The sequence below is a fragment of the Aythya ferina genome (genome assembly GCF_964211825.1).
Source record: "Aythya ferina genome assembly, chromosome: 1".
Classification (NCBI taxonomy): Eukaryota; Metazoa; Chordata; class Aves; order Anseriformes; family Anatidae; genus Aythya; species Aythya ferina.
The window spans coordinates 108,789,987-108,812,314 of record NC_140296.1 but is presented as its reverse complement, the minus strand read 5'-3'; the positions used below and the strand labels follow the sequence as shown (position 1 = coordinate 108,812,314).

At 36.6% G+C, this 22,328-nt stretch overlaps 1 protein-coding gene across 3 annotated transcripts in view; it reads right to left on the bottom strand.

Annotated features, from left to right (window-relative positions):
• The window catches only part of CADM2 (cell adhesion molecule 2), a 679,737-nt gene that overhangs the window by 391,205 nt on the left and 266,204 nt on the right, over positions 1 to 22,328 (bottom strand). The gene's annotated exons all lie outside the window — the stretch shown is intronic.

Here is a 22,328-nt window from a genome sequence, read left to right as displayed (position 1 = left end):
ACAAGAGAGAAACCCTGGCTCCACAGCTGCGTGACTGATGGCTGCCTCATCTTAAGACAGTTTCAGGCAAATACCCAGTGCAATTTTACTTAGGCAGTCCTTAGCATCCTGTTCCTTCTGGAATACAAAATACTTCAGCATCACATAAGGCGACTGCGTTCACTGTCCGCCTTTCTTCCTCCCCCAGATACAAATCCATTATCCAGTACTTGTGTCTTTTCCGCATCCGTCTCGACAGACTATTCTTTCTAATAAAAATCATTAGGAACGCTCTTGTTCCTAATACATTTAATTATTATTATTATTTTCTGTACTGTCCTTGCTGTCTGCTAGTTAATGTTCTAATTTCTTCTATCATTTTTCTACTATTCCCAGTTTTTGATACACAGCCCTTACAAACAACTTTTCTTTTTTTTTTTTTTTCTTCCCAGTATAGCAACCGATTTTTCATTTCCACTGGCCCAGACTTTCAAACAGCTTGTCTCTCCTCTTCCCTTCCCCCTCTCCAGATTGTGGAATTACGCAATATGGTTTTTACAGTTTACAGTTATTGATATTTATTTTCAGTTTAAACACTGTATCACCAACCTCTGGGGACTCACATACAACACCATCATGGTAGAGTCCTTTAAAGATGTAAACTTATTTCTGGGATGCAATAGCAGCAGAGTGAATTTATTCTCTCTTCTTTTCCCTCCAGTATTAAAAATTTGTTCTTCTCAAGGTGCCTGCTAGTTTCTTTAAGTACTGCTTTAACAAATCCACCTGCAAAGTACAACTAACTACTTTGATTTGGATTTATGTGTCTATAGAGCAATACTAATAACAAATCTGGTTTAGCAAATACTAGTTTTTAGCTTTAGCAAATACTGGTTCTAATTCTGTGATCAGTTTGGGCTTCTCTCTCTCTTCTAGACCTTGTGTTGATGGGGTACTACAGTTGGAGGCAATAGTTGAGGTTATAATGAAAATTGCCAGGCTTCAGAAACAATAACTGGCAGCATGAAACCCCCAGCATCGCATAGACAGAACCACCTCCTAATAACTCAGGGTTATTTTCCCCAGCAACCTATAAATGGTTTCTGATATGATTTAGTACCCAGTACTAAATACCCAGTACTAAATCATACTGTATTATTGTATACCTATTAGTGTGCAGTGTACCACATTAAACTTCTCAATAAGCTTTCAAGATAATCTACTTCCTAGTTGCCCATGACTTGGAAACGCATAGCACCATATTCCTTGTCTTTTCCTCTACTCTCCTTGGTGTTTCTAAATACATTTCAACTCCTGCGTATTTTTCTTGTGTAAAAGCTGGTGCATTCTTCCACAGTGGGATACCTGCCCATGCAACTTCCCCAGTTTAAAAAAAGAAGACAGTGCATCTTGTCTTAGAAAGTGCACTGTTATATGGTACTGTACAGACATTAACCATATTTAGAGTAAAGAGACAGGCTTCCCAGCTGGATAATTAGGATGATATTCCACATTGCCTGTCAAAGCTTTGCCCGTCCAGAACCACATTTTGCTTGGATATTTCTGTACATCCATGTAAGCATGCTCAAAGTAACAAAACTGTTTTCAAAATATTTTTTGTAACCCATTTTTCACTGTTCATGGTAGTTCATGGAAAAGCATCCTAATTCATTATACAGTGTATACAGCGTTTAATAGAAAAACACATTATTTTTTTTTTGGACAGAGATGAGGGGAAGGTTGAAAGAAAGAACTTAGGTGTGTATTTTTGTATCTCCATGGGCAGAGAAGGTTTTTCCTACCTAAAAATTCCCAGAAGTGAATTTTTCCTGCTACTTACAGCTAAACCAGATAAATCCTCTCTCAGGCACACAGCTATTTTGCCATGTAAGTCAACATTGCTTTTGTTTCTTGGGTATGGAACTGCCAGAGGTACCTGAAGTATCAAAGGTTAAATAACTTCTGTAACAGTAATGACCAAAGCATTACATTTGCATGAATATTTGATTCCAGATGTACTTAGTTTCAGTCTTAATTGTCAAAAACACTCACTAAGAACATACACACAAAACAAAACACAAAACAAAAACAGTCTGGTCTCCTCATTTATGTAATATCTTCAGCTCAAGATTTAGGACAAGTTAAATCCATGAGGAAGCTATTTTAGTGGCCTATTATGTCAGTTCACTTTACCATGTTGTAAGACATAGGACTAAACACAATGGTGGCATCATCCATTTTCCCTCCCCGCCTTTTTATTTACCCTAATTTTCACAGCTTTCTCATGATCATGAAAAGTACAATAAAATTGTACCTCCACGACCATTTAGCTTTCTCACCCATGCTTTTTAGTTGATCCAGGAAAATCTCTGCAGTCCAACCTCAGGCTTTCAAAATATGCTTACATTAAAGTGCAGGAACAATCAGGGTTAAAATCTGAAGTGTGGAGGATAATTTGCTTTTTACATAAAATTCTGTTAATGGCGCTATTGAAAGTGCCCCTCAGTGTTCCCCAGAAACTGCTAAACCATTCAGTGAATCCTGCAGTGTTACAGACTCCGCATGCTCTGGCCCAACGACTGACTACTCCATGTGGATCTTTTATCTGGAAAAGCTATATAGCCATGAAACACAGCAGTGGCTGGCACATCGCATTTAAAAAATAAAATATATGGTTTATTTTTAATTAGTTCTTTCTTCCATTTCTGAAGAAAAATGACATTTTTTTCTGGCAGCTTTACTTTGCCAGGACATGTAGGGATGAAAGATTTATAATGATACTGCTGAAATAACTAAGAGATTGGAACCCAGTAAAAACAAGCTGGACGATTAATAACATTAGGAAAAAAGAAAAAAAAAAAAAAAAAACTTTTAAAAATTAAATTGAAAACTGTGTGCTACAGCCATTAGAAAAGAAAGGAACAGATCATTATGTGACAGGTGTAGTGTTCATTCCCCCAGAGAAGCAGAAATGCACACCTAATGGTTGTGCCTTTAGGTAAAAAGTCTTAACTCATCAAGTTACAAATCCATTTTCCAGCCTTACATGCTAGAGGCCACACAGCCCAAGAGCATTAATCCATAGATACTTCAGACAAATGACTGTTTTCACACACCCTTTTATAACTTGGCAGTACAGTTGACAATGCTATAATTAAATACATTTTAATAGCATAAATGAAGTTATTTGTCTGTCACTGGGAGAATTTCAACTTTGCCAAGGTCTAATTATTTAAGATATATTAATTATTCTGGTGTTTTATACACTGTGTTTAAAAAGATGCTTAAATTTTAAAACAGAATACTGCCACTGCTGAAAATGACATAGTCAAATCTTTCCCATGGAAGAATTATTGTACACAATGTGATTTTAATATAAATGAAGCACTGAATTTTACCAAGTTGAATGAGTCACAACAAATGTTTTTGGTAGGATGGTTCAGCTTTGCACTCGTGACATCAAGGTGCACTGCAGGTCTTAGAAACAGTGCAAGGAAGACGAGGTCAACCTCTACCACCCTCACCCTAAACACACATATCTACTGAAGTAAATGGCATATGGGAGATGCTTCATGTGGAACAATGTTGAAGGGAAGAGTGGGAAAAACACAGCTCTAGAATATTTTTACCATTTTGTGAGTGTGAATGTTGTGTCTAAGAAAATCTGCTCTTGCATTAATTCAATGACAGGCAGTAGAGGGAAGAGTCTCCAGGAATATTGAAACTCTCACTGTTTCCTTTATGCTAATCTATGTCCAAGTGGTACAAAAGTACACCAACTTTTTCTTTGCAATCTAGGATACAAAGTGAAATTAATGCAACAAAGAAACACACAATGCCATAAATTATTCTCTCATTTGTCTTCTAATGTTCCTCTAAAGTAAAGCAGGCACAGAAAAAGATATTCCCAGGTTAGTCAAGTAATGCATAATTCCAATGGAAATACTTCTGAGCATTGTTATAAAGTGTATGCAGATGTAGCCTGCCCCATTTGCCTAAAACTGCCTACAGCAGATTACATACATGCAATCAAGCTTTGAAAATGTATGGCACTGATTGTCGTCTTTTCAGAAAGAAACTTACCATCTCAGGATGTAAGCATGAGGAATCACTTCATAGCCAAGCCATTACATTTCAATTTTTATTTTTTCAAGTTTTCAAGTTGTCAATGAATGTATAGAACATTATTTATGCCTCTATGCACATACACATATTTTTCAGGTATTTATCATTCCTGGTTAAGAGGTTTAAAAATGAAAGGAAGACTTTTCATGAGTTATTAATTAACTTCAGAGCAGAAGTCAAAAGTACTGCTATGAGTTCTGGCCTGACCACTTGGATTATTTAACTATTTATTTTTTTATATTGTTAAGGATCTTTGGAAGCTCTAAAAAACACACAGTACATTAGGTAAAAGCCATTAGCACCAGAAATCAAATTTTTCTGGAGGATGCAGTTTGTTACCTTGTAATAGCTATTATTCAGAAGCCTAAATACCAGCCTGAATGCTTACTTTGCAACTCTTGGGATCTACGTATTATTGTGTATTTTGCAAGTAGCGTTTCTGAACAAAAAAAAATAATAATATGTTCTCTGGAAAATGATGTAATAAGTACTTCCTATAAAATGCAAAATGCCTACTGTAACACTACTATTGTGGGGATGAATAATCAGAATTACATAAAGTAACAAAAAATTAAATAAAAAAAAAAAAAAAGGAGAGAGAGGAGAGCGAGGTAGGGGCAGGGAACGGGACTGGAATTTTTTTTTTTTTTTCTGAGATAGTTTATCTAGTATGTAGTACATAAGAATTAAAAAGTTGTGGTAGTTACTTCAAAATGACATTAACATGCTGATCAAATTAAAATAGAGATCAGAATGCCAGATCCTATACAGGCCTATTACAGATGAACCTGCTTCATTTTAGCTAGAGCTTAAGGACTTCCTAGTTATACAACAAAAATCCACTTAGTTATGCAGTTAAGTGTCTCTGTTGCTGAGTGAGAAAGAGAAAAAGGGTCCTAGGGTCTGGATCCTGCTTGTGAATGCTGTTATTCAAAAACATCTTAATGCAAAATGCATAAACATTCACTGAATCAGGACTGGAAACCAGGATTCCCATCACTCCCAGAAGAACCTAATTCATAGCAGGTCACAAAAGCAGGCTCTGCCTTTCTCTCTTCTCACTCTCACCCAATAAAACTGGTTATCCTTGCTGCAGTCATCCATACTCAGCAGCAGGGACTAGAAAGGCCCAACCGCAGCCTAGCTTGGCTATCTAACTTGCAACCTGAGGTCAGGCTACTCATTTAATCCACAGCTTGCTGGTGAATACTCATGTTCTGAAATATTTAATGCAGAAACATCAGACCATCTTCTGAAGTGAAAGGTGGGATTTGAAGGGAAGGAGGCTGGGGAAGAACAGAGCTGCAGCCTGCTGCTGAGCAGTATACGTAGCAGACTACCAGTGATTTTGTAGAAGCATCTCATTATGATGACTTTTTCACCTCTTTGCTGGCTTTCCTCTCTAATTCCCTTGTCCCCCTCTTCCCGGAGCAGCTTTCTCTTACTCTCTGTACTGTTATGCCCATTCTGCTGACTCCATGGAGCTGGCATGAAACCTAAGCCAGCTCCTCCAAAAGATCTGAATCTCGGAACTCTCTGTAGATGCCCCCAATCAAGTTAAACTGTGCCCTACCTCCCCTCAGAAAGGGTTACCAACACTTCTCCTGCCTTGTAAGAAAGGTCCAGTCCTTCTACTTGAACACATTGCCAAGGTACCCAAGCCAAACGGCAGCCTTTGACCTTGATCTTCCAGTTGACACTTCAGGCAGGTAGGAAGCTAAACATCAGAACCTTCTTTGTTTTCTGTTTTTCCTCTTCTTCTCACTTCTCTTGTTCTCTTCCATACATGGGAATTTCAGTGTTCTCCACCAATGGTATTTTCCTGCTCAGCAAGTTGCTTGCTTCCTTCAATGTGATGCTATTGTCCAACTCCCCTGTTTGATATAGAGATCTCCAAGCATCCATATGTGGCAAAATCTAAATATCTCAGAATTTTAAACCCATTATTTTTCTAACCCTAGGCACACATTTTTAGGCTAGAAATCTACTATTTTCTGATTTAAGATATGCCAATGCAGAATAAAAATAAGTAAAAAGCAAGACCAGTCATCAAAATAATCTCATGCTGGCCTGAGACCCTTCTCATCACCCCTTCCAAAGATTTTCCTTGTTCTTTATTTAGAGCCCTACAGAACAAGTGCATTGTCTAGAAGGAACAGGAGAATAAAAAGCAAGCACTATGGCTACTTAAAATGAAAAAGGGTATTTCTAAAAGAGTAGGACTTTTCACAGCCTAAATCTGTCCTAATACTATATTCTTGAAAATTCTGAAAGATTAGATATGAGTAAAGAATCATTTTTTCTCACACAGTATTTACAAATCCTAGTACATTTTTCAATTTTAAAACATTTTTTTGTTGTTGTTGTTTGTTTTTGTTTTTTTTTTTTTTCCCCCCAGTAATGAACAAGAAGTAATACAGATAATAGGTAATATGTTCTCTGCAATAAACATCACTCAGTAAGAAAGAAGCTACAACATAAATTGCCAAAGTTCCCATTACTTTTAAACTATACCCCCCTGCCGTTCACAGCATTATCTCAGGAGAGAGCAGAAAGAGGGAAGGAAAAAAAAAAAAAAAAAAAAGCACACAAGGTCTCCCCTACCCAACTCACAAGGTGAAGTTTGCATGCAAAGGAAAAGACTGTATTCATTCATCCAATCATAAAGACACCTTCTACCTCTGCTGCTATCTAAGCATCAAGGAGAAATCTCATTTTTTTTTTTCTCCAAATAATAACAGCAGGCAATTCCTATGGGTAAAAAAAATAAAAATCTTGTAAGTAAAAAAATAACAACCCACAGGCATAGACCCTAGATCACACTTATACAGCCACACTGATGGAAGAAGATATGAGTTCTGATCCTGTGTATGCTATGAATAAAGGTTCTTGGGCATACTGCTCAGATTCACTGAACTAAACCTACAGTTAAGTGTTCACAGTTTTAAACATTTCACTCAAGTGACTCTGGATGTCTCATTCGTTAAAGAAAAAAGTAGAATTACTGGGGAAAAACATTACTGTCACAAAAAACATACAGGCACAATGGACTCTTTGTTCAGTATGTTTTTCTTAGAATTGCATATTATTAATAATAATAATAATAAAAAGCTTGCTTTGCAAAGTATATGTGCCTTACAGTTCCTACAGCAAGAAACATCAGACTGAATGTACTAACACAAGGGAAAACAAGACGGGAGATTCTTTGAAAAACAATGGCTTCCTGCCTTTTCCCACATATACATATAGTGAGAATCTCCCCCTTCCTCAGATGATCTCCATCACCTTCCATCTCTACACAGTAAGGTTAAAAAGTCTTTTCTCCTCACATGACTATCAAGCGCATTCCAGCCAGTTGGGAGCATGAATCCAATGAGTTTTTACTTACCTCTAAGCTGTCCTGAGCTAGCTTTTCTGCCACCAGAAATCTAGATTTTTTACTTAAGTGTAAGTAGCTGAAGTTATAATATATTTGGATCGCATGTCAAATAATTTCTTTTGAAATCAAAAATCTTCATCAACAGAAGACTGTTGAGCATGTCTTTAATTTCTGTAGGCAATCTCAGTATAAATTCAGTTTGCCAGGTGACAACAGGAAATAACTGCTAGCTACTTATTTGCAGGCTAATTTTTATTAAGCACGGTATTCTTAGACTAAAGATTAAAAATTTTGTACATCAGCTGAGGAAAGGCTAGTTTTCATGCCCTTCTGATTCCTACACACATTTCCTTCCCACAGTAGATGGAGGAATTTCCAAAGCTGAAAGCTATTTTGAGTAGCTTCCAGAGCCTCTCTTTGTAACACCCTCTTAACTGTGATTTCCTAATCACTATGCAGAAGATTTCACTGCCTAATTAAAGGACTGGTGCAGTGATGAAGATAAAGAATACAGAGCAGGGCTGCAAGCTAATCTACAAGCAAAACACAGGAGTTACTTGTCAAGAGTAAGGGCATATTTTATCGACAGCTGTGTCCAATAAGGATGAGTTATGTAGTGAAGGTTTAATATTAATGCATTTTGGTCTTTCCTATTTCTTACTTGTCATACATACCTAGGGCATTTCTAATTCTCTCACTCTCCCTTCTTATTGTAATGTAATTAACATTTTAGCCCCCTGAAAATCCTTGCTTTTTACATCATTGCAGACTTTTACAGTATTCAACAGAGCTGTAGGTCTCAGCAGTGAAGTTTTTGGCCTGCAAAATGCAGATTGGGCATGTAAACCTTGGTGATAAGTAGAATCTGCTTGCCACTTTCATCATTTGCACCTTTGAAACTTTTTTTCCTACATATGTCTCTATATTTGAATATATGACTAAGTATATGTGTCTATTTATATGATTGTTCCCCAAAAGGAAAACAAAACAAACAAACAAACAAACAAACAAAAAAAAAAAAAAAAAAAAAAAAAAACAGAGATTAACAATATTATGTTATGTAAAACTTTATTTTTAGATTAGGTTGCCACTGACATGAACATTAAGTTCATTAGCACAAACATTGTTCAGCTTCTAAGTGAGCTGGGCAGCCTCCATTTGTATCACCTATTCCCATACAATCCGCATCACGTTTTACACAAAAGTTCATAGCTGTCTCATCAGGAGGAAAGAGGAAGCAGCTATAGAAAAATATTCTTTAGGCTGAAACTGTCAGAGTCTATCGCAGCCTTAAACTGTAATATAAAATTGTAAAACCAAACTCTTCCTTATGGCTACTAATTGCATGTTGCTTATTTTGGGGCACTTAATTCGAGACATCTGAGACACAACCTGAGGACACTGAACATTTGCAACAGAAACAGCAGGAATGCTGTTATGCGCACATAAACCTCTACAAAACTATGCCATAGGTGTGTCAAAATGAAGATTCAGCCAATGCTTTTACATTGTTTGGCCTTAATTAGTGTGCTATACTGGATTCATAAGATAGATTCATTAGGGCATACAAAAATAAACAGACAACATATATTTTACAATAAAATTTTCATTTTTGCAGCAGGAAAGCTCAGCTCTCCTTCTAGGGGAGCTTAGAAGTGCTCACACTCTTTTCTCTCCCTCTGAGCCTTTGAAGCTTTTCAATGGGAACCAAGCAGCCTGGCAGGACCCCAAGCATATCCTGTCTCCTGCAGCTTTGGCTATCTGGGCACAGGGCCAGCTTGGAGCACAGCTGGTGACCCTGGAGAAAGCTGCTGTGAAGAAAGTGAGAAGAATCCTCAGCCAGGGCTGCCCCTCCTTCCCGCTGGTGCTGCTTTTAGGCTGTGACTCCCACCTTCGACACCTGCCTGGGCCATGTTGTGGCTGGGCTGCAGCCCTGCCTGTGCCAGGCCATAGGTCCTGCTGAGATTCTCTCTTGCCACCCTCCTGACCCATTCTTTGTCCTGCCCACTCCCTACAGCCATGGCAGACAACTGGAGCTCTTGCCACTGCAATCCTGTCTTGCCACTGCAGGATGACCCCCACTGACTGAGGGCCCTGGGGCTGCGCAGGGGATGAGCCCGGCAGCCACCTCAACCCAAGCGCCATGGGGCCTGCTCCCATAGCAGGTCAGCCTTTGCAGTTGTGGGCTGCTCAGTTGGGCAACAAAGAAAATGTAAGGATGGCAGAATAAATTGGACTTCTGCTGACACTTAGCTGCTGCAAGTATTCATGTCATCTAAACCAGACACAGGATTCCCTTCTCTATACAAAAGTCTGCAGCAGCAATACCTTGAGGCATCTGTTCACTGAAAAGGGAATTCAACCTGGGGTTGTGCAATCAAAGCCCAGAGCCAGACAGAGACAAATTAGGCATTAGGATGCTCAACAGCAAAACAAACTTCTTTTGTGGATCTAGTCCTGAGATATAATGACTGAAACACCTGTAAAAAGCACATGAGGAAAATTAATAATTCCATCTGTACTCAGTGTGAGGACTGGACTGTGTGCAGTAGATATTCCATGCAGTCTCAAGGTGATGTGAACAGTGAATTTAGAACGAAATATTTAATAGCAGCTCATTCAGTACTCTGAAGAAGTAAAAGATTCTGTGGAAATACAGACACTTGCCTGAAGGGGACAAATCAGTGTTGCACAAGCCATCTTCAGCCTACTCTGTCCTACATTGTCACTGCTCGCCTTGCAGCCTTTAAGTAGCCTTGTCATATGCGCATTATTTTAAATGTCATATTATATAAACAATCCCTGGTTGGCATCAGATATTTGTGTATGAAAAAGGGAATTATCCTTTTTGTTTTACTTGAATGATACATTATATCACCTCCCCTGCTCAAAGGATATACTCTAATTAAAGACTGAATTTTCTCTGGATTTTAACTAAACCTGTCACTTAGCTTACAAATTAAAAATAATTAAAGATAGGGTCTCAAAAGAATTGTATTTCTGCGCCTTCTCACTTCTGTCTGATTACTTTTACTAACAAATTACTAGTTTTCCATTGTTAACAGTCTCTGCATAATTTGGACTTTGAAATAATTATTGCATACAGGAAAATTATGTTGTAAGTAAAACCTATTCTTTTCTCATTATGGACAGAATCATGTTTTTTTTCTCATAAATAATACCTATTCCAGTCATAGTAGACAAGTCAGGGACTAGCTCATCCCTACCAGAAGATGACCTCCTCTACGTTTCTGCTAACGGTTCAGAAGACACTGGTAGCTGCCATTTCACCAAAAAGTAGTGTGGCATGTATGGTATTTATGAGTAGGAATGGCTGATGTTCCTACCTATTTGAAGGAAACTGCTCTGGAAGATGCCAGCCCTTTCGTGAAGAAGTTCCATTACAGAGTTCACTTGTGAACTGTTCATTTCATTTCACGAAATAAATGAAATACGGAACTTCTGAGTTTTACTATGTACTGAGAATAATATAAAATAGATTACCGCATTATCTGCTCCAGATACTGTTTTACAATATGAATTAATTTCACTGCATTTCTTCATGCACTGTAGCTTCATCCAAGCACGTCTAACCCAGATAATCTGCTATCCCTGATAGCTGCTACTGCCAGGGTAGCAAACGCCCTTACTATACCAGGGTGGATGTTCTGATCCACATCACAAACCTCAGCTCTTCTTAACTGTTACTATTTCAGCTTCAAACCTCAAATATTCCAAGTATCTTAAGGTCAATTATTTCACCAACTAATAGCAAAAAGGAAAAGAAAATCAGACAAGAGGAAAATAAATAAATAAATAAATAGATAAATAAAAAGAAAGTGCATCTTTCCTATAGACTCAAAGAAATTTTACCTTATACACATAATGTAAAATCATTTGTCAATATTACAAAATCTAAGAAATAAGAAAAAAACAGTTAGTTAAAAATATAGTACATTTGCTGTAACAGAGACAAAATTCATAGCCTCACAAGGATTTCAGCTGTGCTTAAAAAATAGAAGGAAATAAAGGGGGAGCACACCGGCCACCATACAGTAATCTCAACACTTTTAACCTGTGTATGCAATGTCAGTGCTGATGATTTATCGGTGTCTCTAAGGCTGAAGTTCATCTGTGTGTTGTTCTGCAAAAGAGTGAATGTCAGGAATATGTGTGGCAAAACAACAGAAATGCAGTCTCCACTTCTTCAGAGATACTAATTTCAAAACTCTTTATTTATAAAAGATACTTAAAGATTTGTAACCACTAACTGCTCCTTGTTTCCTTGGCTGATAGCAAAAATGAAGTATAAAACACAATTTGTCCTAAATGTTACATATAAACCCCTCTGCCTATCATACAAAGTACCTACTGAGAAAAATACAGAACCCTGAGTATTCAGAAAAAAAAAAAGAAAAAAAAAAAAAAGTCCTAAACACTGAATAATTGTACAACACTACTTTTACAACAAACAAACAAACAAATAAATAAATAAGAAACACTGAAAACAACAAAACAGCCAAGCAAACAAGAACAGTGTTACCTTAATGAATAAAATGAAAATCGTCCAATCTCTGCACTGTGTTTCAGGAATATGAATTTCAGAAATTCTCCTCACTCCAGGAGAGACAAGATCATTTAAATTCAGCCACTTTTAATGAGCTCTACAAAAACATTTTGAAAAAGACTCATTTTCATAAACCAGTCTGAAGTTCCAACTTCCTCATGGCTTTCTGTTACTGTTTACATCTGTAATGGTATTTTAACATTCTTTAAAAATAATAAAAAGCACACCACCCTTCCAGTTACCTTTAAAGCCAGACTACACATAATTAATTTTCAAAGAACTTTTTTTATTTTTGTATGAAGTTCCTATATTCAAAGTTAAAATTATTTGGATGAAACTCCTCCCAAGATTAACCTTTGTTCAAATCATAGCCCTCATAAATGACAGAAACGTCCCAAAATCTGGAAAGATAAATCTCATCTTTGAAATTACTGAAAGCCTTCATTAAGCCTTAATATATGCTGTCAGCTTTGAACTAAATAATAGATGAGATTTTAACATAATCAGAAGAAAACTGCTGGTACCTGCCTCGATTACTGTCACACTTAAATTGACAAGGTAATTTTAAAAATAACGCCTTCTCTAAGTCAGTAATAGACTGACAAGCACCCACCATTTAGAAAATTCTTCATATTGAAGGAATCATCTTACTATGAATTTACTGTTACAAACGAAAAAATATCTCTTATGATGGTCCACTGTGGGGGTAAAACTTTTGTGTCTGGATTAAACAAATAAATCTGAAAGGTCATGTGTAACATATTCCTCTTGGAAAAAAAATATTATATTCTTACAGTTATAATGCAGTTTCTTCACTAATGGGCTTTACACTCCACCACCAGAACAACCCAGCAGCCTCTTTCGATTTCTCTGATGAGAGCACTGCCACTCACAGTACAGCATCATGTCCAAACCCTTTCCAACACCGCTGACTAGCATGTGAGATACTCCTCTTCCATGGAAATTTCATCTTCTCCACGAGTGAACATTGAAAAAACCTTCCAGCATGTGAAATCATTCCTTACGTGAACTTAATGATGGTGGTATGAAACCAACTTGTAAATAGTGCCACAGGAGGGATGCCATCAATAAAAGTTTGATTTAGGTGGTGTTTCATTTCTCATTTGGAAGGTCACCAGAGATTTTGGGAACAAGGTGATGGTTGCACAGTCTGTTTTAAGATAGTCGTGTTTTGTGCCTATCAGCTGTCAACTGTTACAGACACATTTCACTATTTTAGCTGGAAAAAAAAAGGATTAAAATGGGATTTTAATCATTTCAAATACTACAGAAGTAGCTCAGAGCTCTAGTTGCTGGATCATTTAATAAGACTACAGAAAATATTTGAACACCCAGTGAAAGCCACAGTACTACAGATAATAAAATGCCATGACATATAGCCCTTCTTCCATGGTTAGGATTTCTTTTCTGTTTTTGTTTCATGAAACAAAACAAGAAATTTACAACTAAAAACAACTGTACACATTTCATCCTTTCTGGGTAAAGCCAAGCCCCTCTGGGCAAGATCTACGGAACCTGACTAGATCTTAATGCCTGGAAATTAATTCAGGTCATACAAATGTATGAGACATCTAGGCATGAAGCTATATAAAAATACTTTAAATAAAAACAAACTCCACCATCTACCTATGACATGAAATTTATGACTCCATCCTCCTGTGGATTTATGGGTGATGAAAAAACATAGCACAGACCCGTTTCTCTTTTCAACTTTCAAGGAAAATGAACAGGTCTGAGTAACTGAACAGGGGAAAAAATAAATAAAATAAATAAGTAAAAGCTGTAATTTAAGCAATAGGAATAAGGGGTGGATATTCTCCTATAGGCAACTGTTACGTGAGCTTTAGGAGATGAACTCCCTGTTATCAAGCAAGATCCCTCCATGATTAGAGGGCCACGTCATCCCCTTGCATTGGAAAAGAAACACAAGGTTAAAATGAATACAACTCTTCCTTCACTGGACTGACCAGATAGGAGAGTGCCAGTGTACACATTTATCTCTGTGTGCCTGTATTTGTGTGTGTGTGTGCACACAATGTATGTGCAAGTACAGGAGCCTTGCATACTTTATTTGTAATCAATTTCTTTCTTGATTCCACTTGGAAAGGTGAAATGGAAGCCATTTTTCTCCTGTTTTGGCCTCTATATACTGAAATCTTGGTCGTTATTGTTGCTTCAAGTCACATCTATCTATATAGCACATAGTGCATATATCCAGCATGAATGTTTCATGAATATTTTGGGGAAGCAATTGCAATGTAAGACACAATGTGTATTTCAGATGACACATGATTGATGTGTTTAGAGATCTGGGTTTATTATGTACTAGCAACATTCATCTACTACCAGAAAACTGGTCTTTCCCCATACAGCACTGACTAAATTCATAGAAGGAAAACAAATGTGCATTTTGAATATATCTGATCTGTTACTAAAACAATGAATTAATGTACTGTCATGTTTGTTTTCTACTGTCTATCCCCAAAGACAAAGCACAGAGAGAAAAATGACATCTGAACTCTTTTGTATTTGCCCCCAAAGTTGTTTGGTTTTTTTTTGTTGTTTGTTTGTTTTGTTTTGTTTTGTTGTTTTAAAACTTTTTTAAAAAACAAAGTTAAAAAAAAAACAACTTTGGGAGCAAATACATCATTACTAGTTTGGGATTATTAAAACTTAATACCACATTTTTGTAAGTAGGGCACTTACTAAAGAAATCATTCTATTTTATTTGATAGCTACAGTTCTCTAAAGAGCATCTTTATTGTTTTGCTTACTATGTCCAAATGATTAGAAGGTTCAAATTTATAAGAGTAACCCATAAGCTAGTCATCAAGTAGTTTTTAAGACAGAAAGCTGGATGAATATACTCTGCCATCTCACTTCTGTGGTAAGAATGCCAAACTCACGAAAGATTATTTCTTCTGATTTCATTATTTTCCTTCAAACTACAACAAAAAAACAGGAACAACACCCCCCACCAATGCATTCATACACATGATTCTGAAAAATCTTCATTTGATCCAATGAAGAATAACAAACTTTTTGGAATCAAGAAGATTCATAGTGAAGAGCTTCCCTCCATTTAATTCAATGGACTGTCTTTAAAAAAAAGCATCTAATGCAGCATTTTGTTATACCCAAGATACTTATTTCCTACAAATACTGCATAGAACTAAAAGTCTAATATGTCTGTGTATTGTTCACACCAACACAACCCTGACAGTAACTTTTAAGTGGTTCTGAAAATCAAAAAGATAGAAACTTTCAAAGGAAAGGAGAGAACAGAAATGCCCTTCAAAAGCCTGAGAAAATACAGATGTCTGCAGTTTCATCAAGTTTCTGCCTTAACAACTTTGATATTCAGAGCCTGCTTGTGTATCTTCCTTACATGAAAAGATGCTTAGTGCATCTTCACTGCTTCTCATGGAAACCCAGTGTAGATGTGAGGAACTTCATGGCCTTAGATAGGAACAAGCAGCCTGGGAAGAGGTAGTCCCTCACACACCGTGGGCCCACAAAGATTTCAAATAATTATTTTTTACAGCCTCTATTTTATAGCTATGGAAACGAATTCCCTATCTGAGGGGAGTCCTGCTGCCCATGTCTCCAGAGAAAGGAGAAGGTGGGGGGATTTGCACTGTGCACTGCAGGAGCTGCACGTCTTGCATGCTGCAACGTATCATTGAGTTCAGCCCAGGTACAGAGCCTCCCATTCCTCACACAAGAAATTCAGTGGGAAGTTTGAGGTGTCTCTGAGTTAATTTAAGAAGCTGATGAAAAGTATGAAGTCAAATTCTCTCTCAAGCTACCTGTAGCTTTCAGGTAACAATTCAAGCAGGTAATGAAGCTATTCTAAAGCTCCTCCAGTTCTCTACTAAGAGAAAAGTTTTGTTCCTGGAGGGGTACTTACTTGGTAGAAAAATCTCTGGACCTTGATGAATGACTCTAAATGTTAAACGGTAAGGCTCTAGCAACAACTCAAAACCAAACAAACATATTGCTAAGTCAATCAGTGTAATTGTGAAACTTCCTCATTACAGTTTTTCTCAGTCACCTGCTTCCCATTGAGTGTCATTATTGTGGAGATTTCAGGTTCTGTACCTCCATTTTCAGCCCTTATTTAAATGGTACACTTTGCAGGGCAGAAAACGCTACTTTCCTCTTTCCTGCTTTCTTCCTTTCATAGATGTTGCAGTCAGAAAAATACAAAGCATATAGCCTGCTTATGTTTCATTACATTTATTTCCTGCATTTTAAGAGTAGTAACCCTCTGAGATGAAACAATTCTGTCACAAGGAGTAACGTTTTATGGTCAGAGAAAAGAACAGCTTCAAACTAGCTAACAATATAAATACATCTCAATTCACGTTAGGTGCAGATGCTGCTGAAAAACCCACACGCAGCATTCAGAAAAAAAAAAAAAAAAGTTTCTTAATCCTTCTTCAAAAGCAGACCTAGTAAATAAAATCAAATTTCAGAGAAAAAAAAAAAAAAAATATATATATATATCTGTCAGCAATTGTAAAAAAAAAAAAAAAAAAAAAAAAAAAGGAAATAGATAACTCTTGGAATTGGTAAACACTCCTTAACAAAACAGCTAATTGTAATTTTAAATGAGACCATGAGACCACAGGCGTTAGTTACCTAAATGCCTTCCTATGTGGCACCTGCTTCTTGATTGGTTCTGGTGGACAGTTCTTCACATCAAGGAGCCCATCACAATTATCGCCTTTGTTGGCAGCTTCAGCATAAGCCAAGAACTGAACGGCCATCTATGCGTTCTCTGATGTGTAGCATGTTGATGAGGTTTGCTCATGCTGTACTTACTTGTTCAGTAGTTAAATAGTTGATCCTAATTCCCACGCTTTACTATCCTGTACGCTGCATGATGCAAACCTTCATCCCCTTACACATCCTTTCTTATCTGCGGTTTTAGATACTATTCCAGTCCTTGAAACTGAAAATGGGAGATCAGCATCTACAAATCTAAATTCTTACCACAGAAGTCATTATTATTATTATTATTATTATTATTATTATTATTATTATTATTATTATTATTATAGAAAGTACAATGCAGAAAGGGCAGCACTGCTAAATAAAAGGTTTTAAAATATATCCTTTAAGAAAAGGCAACAATGGGCCATACATTAACAAATATGTCATGACTATACTGACCATGTAGTGTTCTTCTAAACAGACATATAATATGCAAACACTTACAAACAAGAGAGGGAGGGAGAACAGAGAGAAAATTAAGTAAGATGGAACCTTCCTAATCTTAGGAACCTAATCTTAGGTCAGGAAGGGAAGGCAAAGAATATTGTGGACTAAACCAGAGACACAAAGGCTGACTGATCCCTCTTCCATATAGCATCACTTTAAGAACTATACCTTGGAGTTACTAAGTGGTAGTATTTAATTCATTTCAAATACACAGTAATAAAATATTGCATACACTCATACATACCATGAATACAAACATACATATATACTATATAGTACAGTATATACAGTAGAGGAATTGTGTTAGTACACAGTGTTGACTAATAGGTATTGTGTTGCCTTCAATTGAAATTCCTGTTTACTTTTTGTACCATTCTACTTACAGTATAAACTCAAAACAAAAAAAAAAAATATTTACGTGTAAATGTAAGAATTTTAGGTCACTATGTTCTAATTCATAGGCCATTCCCATTGCTTTAAGGCATTTCTAATGTTCCCATCATCAGAATATCTCAAATAGCATATGGCTATTTGAATGAAATATACAAAAATATGAAAATCTGACGTAATAGCTCTCAAATTTCTTTTTCAGAAACAAAGATCCTCAGAACACAAACAAAAATAACAATAAAAGAAGAATTGCAGGTACTCATATGCACGTTTGAGCTGAACCGTTCATACCTGTTAAGGAATAGTTGTAAAAACGTAGAGTCCCCCTCTTGGCTGTCATGATTCTCAAGTAAGGATAACAGCATCTATACACTCAGAAACAATATGGTGAAAACAGCTCAGTCGTCACATCTGAATGCTTGAAATATGTGAAGTGTAATATAAGTGGCTAGTATTACTCTGGTGAGAGTCTTGATTTTCCATACAGACAGCTCTGGGGTCTACTTTCTAGTTAATGGTACATTTTAATTTACTACGATGGTTTTGGCTGTTGCTTTGAGAGTTATTTTATGACGTTTAAAGATTTCCCATGATTAGAATACTTCAACATATTTATAGTCTTTTGATTTTCTACATGTTAATTTGGTCAGTTACCGCTTCTAGTTATTGATCATCTGTGACGGTCAGATTTCTAAGCAAGTGCCCTCAATAAAATTGCATTGCAAGACAGAAAGAAAGAAAAACACTAACTAGGAAAAAATGAGACTATTATTGCTATATATCAATACTAGTCCAACCACCACCACCATCAGGGAATAAAAGGAAAAAATCCACACATGTACATGTACAAATAAATTCAGTTTAAAATATCATCTTGGGAAAAAAAAAAAAAAAAGTATGTGATTCATAGCAAAAAAAAAAAGACTCAAGGAATGGAAAATTACTGGAAGAATGAACTGTATTCAGCATGCAAGATCCTGATTTGGTGGCAGTAGTGCTCTGGAAAATACAAATCTAACCACTTTTAAAGGGAAAGAGCATATTTTTTAGGAGAGCATGAGCAGAGCATGACCCAGATTCCACTAGCCTTTCCTTTATTGCTCACTGAATGCTTGCTCTCACCTTCCTATTTTTTTGCCTCTGACAGTCCTTTTCCCCTCCTCTGTTTTCAGCAATCATTAAGTGACTTCTGCCTTTTTTTCCCTTTGTCTTAGGCTGCTTTTAATTTAATTTTTTTTTTTTTTTTGCTTCAATCATAATCCCAAATCAAAAAGTGATCTAACATCTTGCTTAATTCGTCAAATTTTCTTATACCCATCCTGATTACCAGTAGCTGAGAACATTTTAATGAGGCCTTGACTTTCTTGACCAGCTCCATGGCACTACTGTAAGCAAAGATAGACAAAAGACACATGGGGAATTGTCCTCAGGACCTGCTGGAATGGGCCATGAGTTTTGCACCAGATGGTTTCTCCATCAGACCATGCAGGACTGTCACAACTGAACTGAGGTACTTCATCTGTCAAAATGAAATATGATGGTCCATTCCTGACAGTTTTCCTCTACATTCGTTTGACATTGTATCCATCCAGAGGCCAAGGAATTTCATTTCCCAGTCTCCTAAGCCCCCCAGCTCTGCTGCCAGTGATTCTGGAAGCCACCAGCTCCCAAGCTGCAAGCCATGTCCTACAGCTGGCAGGCACAGGGCTTCCAGGTCTGCTGGCAGCCCAACTGGTGGAGCCACAAGCAGGGAACCACCTCACTCTTACAAATGGATTTCCTCTTCACCTTCATCACCTTCATGTTTTCCCCTCTCTTTCCAGATTCTAAGCCACAGGAATTAGTGTTTTTGTTTTTGGTTTTTTTTTTTTGTTTTTTTTTGTTATAAATCCCAAATGAAAACAAAACTCAAATAAATATCCCACTGTATGGCCCTGGGGTAATCCATCCATGAGAGGGAACAAAGAAGCCCAGATGAAGAAGATGAAAACTTTCTGCATCGCACAACTTCCTGTAACACCTACTTGTGGCTAGAAAGTGGTTCTCTCTTTCCCTAATCCTCCCTTCCCCCCCAGCTTTGAACAGGAAACTCTTAAGTGCACAAAGTTGCTTTATTTCTATACATCTTTTAGCAGATATGGACTGTTGCCACATAATTGCTAAAGGTTAAAATAGCAGGGCAAGCAATGGAGATAGACAACTAAATCTTGTTTGTGAAATCTCTGTATTCCTTCTGTCATGCAGAATCAACTTTGTCAGTCATTAACTTTGTAACCTAAGCTACTTACCACACCTGTGGGCTTTCAAATGGAATCAACGGAGTTAGTTTTGACCTTTAAATGACTTGAAAAAGGGTACTTGAGAGACTATTTCACTGCTGTGTGATCGTGCTGCAGAGAAAGTTGTGCTAGAGCTCTATCAATTTAGCAAAGTGGGACCTCCTGGAAGGGCATTCACTGTCTAAGCCCCTTGACTCTGAAATTGGATGCCCCTTTAGCCTGGATTTATTGACTCTCCTGTAATGATACTGGGCTGCTGTCTTTACCGGAAAACTGAAAGAAGCCTTGGAACATTAACTAGGGGTTGATATTTTAATGGCTTGATGGACCCAATTGTTTTGTGATTCTTAAAGACATTTGAGTCAATTTTAAGTCATCTCTATAATACCAAAACAAAGCATAGTAACCTGTAATGTTTTTATTTTAGACTCTATAAGCAGAAAATACTTACATACAATTAGAATACAATCAAGGTGAAGAAAGAGATTGCTCTGATTGGGAACAGGGCATGACAGAAAAGCAAGTGCAAAGCTACATTTATTAAATTAATTGAAATAAGATCTCTTGCAAGTTTGGATTTGTGGTTGAAGATGGGTCACTAGGGAAACAGCAGCAAAAGTTCCTGTTGACGAGGTAGTCTATCAACTGATGTGTGAATTAGCAAAATACTTTCTAGAAGCTGAGAAATGTATTAGTATCTATCCCCAGGCCCCTAAAAAGTAAATGCCAGAACAAAATTGCTTAAAGATCCAATTACATGTCACTCATTACTTGTGAAGAAATTCTGTATTTTCTCAGCACCAAGACTCAAGCAGCAGCTGAAAGTGTAAGCAGAAAGCTTACAGATTTACTCAACCCAGCTGAACAAAGAAACGTCCACCTATCTTTGTAGTCAGACTACTGGGAGCTGCCCTAAACTCCTCAAAAAGCCACTGTTACATTCTCTCTCCCTGCTTCTTGGAACAACCAGACCTTAGCCTGTCAACCAGTCTGACACTCTCTCTTATTCTGGGAAGCAAAACCATGAGATTCCTACAGATTAGTCACAAATTAACTACCTGAAAATACAAAATGTAATTTGGGTTGAAAAAGGCCCCTCAAATATTTGTCATTTTAAGCTTTACTACTTCTTCCATGATGATCTGTCCTTCTATACCTATTGATGTTTCTCACATTATTTGAGGCACAAGTTCCAACTTCTCAGCTGAAACATTTTCCACTTACTGGCTTACAAATCCTCTCTGAGAACTGGAATAGGTAGGAATGGTACCTTCCTGAAGGCCATTATTAAGTGGACATAATAATGTAAGTGCTTACTATTTCATGACAATATCCAAACACTGTTTTATCTTATAAAAGATTCAACTGAAAAAAAAAAATATATTTATTTTAAATATTTTTAATATGCAAAACATTAAGATATCACTAACTTCTGCATCATTAAATCCCTTTCTTGCTTGAGTGATACATTCTTACTTCTCAGATTCTACTCTAAAGGAGATTAAAGATACCATTAAAACGTTTCATATATAACTCCACACATGGTTGCAATTATGTGTAACTTTATTGTTAGTTGGTATTAAAATTTATCTGCTTTAAGAAATCAACAGAAAAAAAAATCCAAAAGAAATGGTACTCACTTCAGTTAAATTTAAAATTGTATCCCCCAAACTGATACAATAAAATGTATGTAGAAATCTCTATTTCTTAAATTACTAAAAGCATTTCAAAGCTCTTTCAACACTTCAATATCCAATACAAGTTTACTGTCAGAAAGGTCTACCATGAAATGTAATAAGCCTTTATGGATTACTGTAAAAAAAAAAAACATCAAGGAACTGGAAAATTATGGTCATTTCCTTAAAAATGGACTATTGAGAAATCTTTATTTCTTTTGCAGTGTTTTTATTATACAAGTACTTATAAAAGAGATGTAGTCTTCTTCCCATTCCTTTCATTTCACTTTGACAGGACCACAGATAAGAGTGTGGCTGAAAACAAACAAACAAACAAAAACAACAACAACAACAAAAAACATTGCCTTTTTATCCATTTTCACTGAAATTTAGTCTAAAATTGCAGTGATAATACTTACATTGGTTACAGCTAGGTATTCTTTTGAAATACAGTTAGTGCTTGGATGAAATTCAGTTGTTTCCTGATTTACTTACATATTAGTATTACAAAAGCAAACCAAAAAGTCATTCAGTTGTTAGCAACACATTTTACACCATAATACACTGTTCCAATTCTGCCTAAGGGAAAGCCAGACAGATAAAATTCATAAGGAACATTTAAATCTTGAATTAAAAGAAACTTTGAAGCCAGTTTGAAACTATAGCTTTAAGAAGGTCTGCTTAAT